General features: G+C 41.4%; 1 non-coding gene across 1 annotated transcript; it reads right to left on the bottom strand.

Annotated features, from left to right (window-relative positions):
• Window positions 1-3,802: 3,802 nt before the first annotated feature.
• On the bottom strand, window positions 3,803-3,876 carry trnan-guu (transfer RNA asparagine (anticodon GUU)). Its single transcript has one exon. It is a non-coding gene; the product is annotated as a tRNA-Asn (tRNA).
• Between the last annotated feature and the right edge of the window lie 745 nt (window positions 3,877-4,621).

The raw sequence follows: 4,621 nt of genomic DNA, 5'->3' as shown, positions 1-4,621 counted from the left end.
GTGACTGTGTAATACCGCGCACTGAATCTAGCACATCACCCAACACCAAGTCTTTAGGCGCGTTATGATTTTTCTCCGCAGGCTTGACACGTCTGGCTTTGGTCAGCGTCTTAACAGCCGTCTCCGATGCAGTCACCACCTTAGGGTCCAACGTTTCCGCCACATTTGTTTCGCCGCTCGTCGATACAGCGGCTGTGTGAAAAAATAAAAGATTTTTTATTACCATGCCAATAATCCACATCTCAAAATCAGAAAACTACACGGTGTTAAAAATAAAAGACTTTTCAACACAACAATCAATGAAATCTAAACTGTTAAAATCAGAAAACTACGATAACTATGATAAAAACGCCACACATGTGGTGCATCCTTACACACAGGGCTGCAGGTGAACGGAACAAGTTACACGGACATGTTGTTACACCGGTTTCCTTTACGGCTGTGGTGGCGCTACTGGGTCAAGCGGCGTGGTTAACGGCCTATAGACCCGCGCACAGACCAGTCGCTTTTAACTTTAAAAGCTAAGCAGTTTTAAAATAAGGTTTTTTAACACTCCCAAACAGAAAACAACACTGGGGGGTTCTACAGTGTGTATTCCAAAATACAGCGTCTTTTGCACAGAACCTGTGGTAACACCATCCCGCTGATTACGCAGGCAAATTTTTTTGCCCTGCTAGATCAGATCGCCCAGTGTGGTTCGCATGGCTTTAGACACGGGGAGCGGAAGGGGTTTATGAATGCTTTTTCAGATGCCGCAAAGTTTCTCAGCAATGTTGGGGTGGTGGTTACGTGTACCGAACTAATTTTCCACACCAACATTTAATTGTTGAATGCAAACAGGAGCCAGTAACGCGTGTGTGCTGCGTTGTTTCAGTGTTTGAAAACCCCCACTTGAAATAAAGCGGTTCACATTTCACATACTTGCAAACTGGAGTCTGTAACTTGTGTAAAAAGTGCTGCTGCGCTGTTTCTGTGTTTGAAAACCCCCTGTTGAAATAAAGCGGTTCACATTTCACATGGTGTTTGTCCTGCGAATTCTTTCCGTGAGACTTTACGCAGTCAGTGTGTGTGTGTGTGCTTGCACCCCTGCTGCTTTTGAGACTCAGCTTGTGCAGCGTATAAGCAGCCTGGCCGGACAACCACTCGGCCACCCGGCCACGGCTAGCTAGCGCCGCTCACACCCCGGGATCTCGCGGCCCGCACCAGACTCCCTGCGCCGCCGTAACTACCCGATTTCCTAGGGTTATAATAGAGCGCACTCAACCCCACGGCAGACATGGTCCCCTTACAAACCAATACACACTTTCACACACCTAAAGCGAGGGATGCACTGCCTTGGGGCTTTGGGACCCTGAGGCTCCGGACCGACCGGCTGGGGGGGAGGCGGGAGTTCCAACAACGACACACCATTGGCTCCTGAGGGGGTGGGACATGCACAAATAACAACACGCCATTGGCTGGCAAGGGGGCGGGACAGCCAACCACCGCAGACTACCATTGGCTGGAAAAGGGGGCGTGGTACCTGTCAAAAGTTTGACGAAAGGTGTCGCTTTATACTACTAACAGGTCTGTTTTGAGTCTCATGATGATTCTCTTCTGGATCTGAAAAAAAACAAGCAAATTTGTTTCCGATGTATTTTTCAATTTTATCAGATTTTTTCAGGTGAATGCAGTCGATACATTCATGTTTTTATATGATGACAGGACCTACACTTAGGGCTCAGTACTGATAACACTGCTGATATTGATAGAGTCGAAATAAGTTATGTATTGGCAGCTTTATCTGAGGCGAGAAGTCCTAGAACACCTACAAAAATGTTTGGATTCAGAGGAAGAAATATTTTTCTACCTCACCCAATCCTATTGCATTACCGAGGCTGAAGTTGGCTGCTTATTCGCCAGCTTCTTATTCGCGTTTTTTGTTCCACCTTAAATGCTGCTGCTGTGATGTTATGCCGCCTTTCGCCTGTAGATGGCTCTCTATAGTAATTTTTAAAAATACTAATCCGAGTGGATTACTGCACATATCCTCAGTAAAGGGGAATATGTAAGTAATGATTATCCAAATTGCATTTTTGTATGAAACACATTTCAGAAAATCGAAAACCAATTTTCAAAACTCACAATAACACAAACTGGCATGTTAGACAACAAGTAAATAAGACAAAGGCAAAACGTGAAGTCTCAAAATCTTGCATTTTGCAAGAAATGTTATTATAGCAGTTTACAATGGGACATTTAGAACATGGCATATGAGAATATATGGTTAACGGAGGATGAGCAAAGGGTGATGACACTTTCTGCTTATTGCTATGACCCTCCCTCCTGATTATAAAATCGTCTCACAATTCTGCCACTGAGGTGTGAGACACAATGTAACAGACTCTCAAAATCCTGAACTTCAGGAAATGTTGCTGTACCATTTTTAAAATATGACCCTCTGAATATGGTATGAGAGAATTCATAGGGAAAAGCTAATTGCTCTTTCTGTTGTATTGCGATGGCCCCCGTTTAGAAAAAAACATCTCAGAATTCTGACACAAAGGTGTGAGACACAATGTAACAAATTATGAAAATCATGAAGTATAAGAAAATTTACTGTACCTTTTTTTAATATGACCCTCTGAACATGGCATGTGAGGATTTATAGTCAACAAAATAGCACCCCTTCTGCTGAATTACTTTTTCCCTCCTTACTCGTTACCAAAACATCTTAGTATTCTGACACTAAGGTAAGAGAAGATTTGTAATTACAAAACTTCTGTTGCATTTCTGCGTTGTGACATTCTGAACATGGCATGGTAAAGTATATAGAAAACCTAGATCAGAACAGGTTAAATGTAATTCATAGTGATTTATATTTTTTAAATTCTTTCTAAATGAAAAAATGTTTTTCAGTGATTATGACACTTCGGTATTACATAAAATATGCTTCAATGCCAAAATAAATAATAATGGAAAAAATACCCACAGTGGACATTCATAGTTGCGATTATAGGAATGTTATATATCAGGTGAGTAGCTGTGTCAGCATGCGTAGGCTGCAAATGAACAAGTAAAAGGTTATTCCATGCTGAAAAGAGAAGAAAGGAAACATAACATGTTGGCCGTGGAGCCTTCTTCAGGTGTGAGAAAGACAGGTCAGTAAACAAAGATAATTTTCTTTATCTTTGCTTACTGCAGTTTATCTTTGATGACAACATCAAAGATGTTAGGAAGTTTTACAGCTAACAGCTCCACATCAACTTCCTTTTATAACTAACCATCAGATCCTTCAACTCCCAACTCTTCCAATTTCTCACTTCAGAGAAGGATAAAAAACTCAATCATCCTCTACAGAGAAAAACCATCAACACCCCTACCACCTCCACCAATCCTAACCTCGTTTTTACTATACCCTCTGACCTTTCCCTTTCACCCTTTTGCATCCTCGGCTCACATATTTTAAAATTACAATAGACTGTATAGTATTTGTTTTAAATTAAGGTAAATATGTCAAAATATCAAAATCCAACTGCACAGTGCTATCTTAACAATGCTTGTCAAGTCTCAAACAAACCTGCATTGTATTTTTAAAATATTTCAGCAGAGGATTCAACTGGAGTATAAATGAAGATTCGACGATAATTTGTTTTGGGTGAATATGGTTTTCTGGGGAGTTGCAATGTTGGGCATTATTGGACATTTCTCGGTGACCCTGACACGTGTTACACACTCGCATTTCCTGCAAATATTAAAATGGTTATGGTTTCGCTGAAAAATCCAATCGACTAAAGACAACGTTTACATCGCAAAAGAACCCCGTCCCTGGGTGGACTCGAACCACCAACTTTTCGGTTAACAGCCGAACGCGCTAACCGATTGCGCCACAGAGACTGACTGGTGTGGTCTTTTCTCGAATCAGAAGTTTTCGGTTACAAAAAATCTCTTACCTTTTATTTTTCCAGATGGTAATATTTCTTCTGCACTGTTAACCAAGAATTGAATTTCATTTATCGCAAGCTGTGTGAATTTAAAAAAAAAACAAGTTTTCCAGAAAGGAAATGAACACATGCATTTAACGAAATCAAGCCCTTTGTGATTGCCCGAAATGGTACGTTCTGTACTACAAGATAGGAAGAAAGACACGGCTGGGATTTGAATCTCGGTTCTTTTGTTTAATAGAGAAGGGCTTTAACCAACTAGGCTACGGTGACAGGACACCCATCACCTTTTACAGCCACTTGGACACACCGCTCTGAGACATCTGCGTTCAGTAAGCGCTGAGCCTGCTCTCAGACCAAATTGCCTCTTTTACATAGCAGCCCCGACACTGAGAAACGAAGAGAACTGGCTTTTATCCGGCATTTTTCATGTCCAATGCGTTTGACATCTCCCAAGGGCGACAGAGTTCTTTTGCGACACTATTTCTTCTTCTTTTTTATTTCTGTACGCTTTGATAAAAAACGAGAAATCGTGCAAGGGAAAAATGTCTTTTTTTTCATGGAGAAAACGTGCACCAGGAAATGTTCTGTTGAGAAGAAATGATTTAACATGATACGTGACCTAATTTATCGGAGCAATTGCTCAACCAGCAAGGTCTGGAGAGTTTGGAGAGTTTGGTGGATGTGATAATTATACG

This window comes from Lepisosteus oculatus, chromosome 14, assembly GCF_040954835.1.
Source record: "Lepisosteus oculatus isolate fLepOcu1 chromosome 14, fLepOcu1.hap2, whole genome shotgun sequence".
Classification (NCBI taxonomy): Eukaryota; Metazoa; Chordata; class Actinopteri; order Semionotiformes; family Lepisosteidae; genus Lepisosteus; species Lepisosteus oculatus.
Note: the sequence above shows the minus strand (reverse complement) of the source record. Positions and strands in the feature narration are given on the sequence as shown.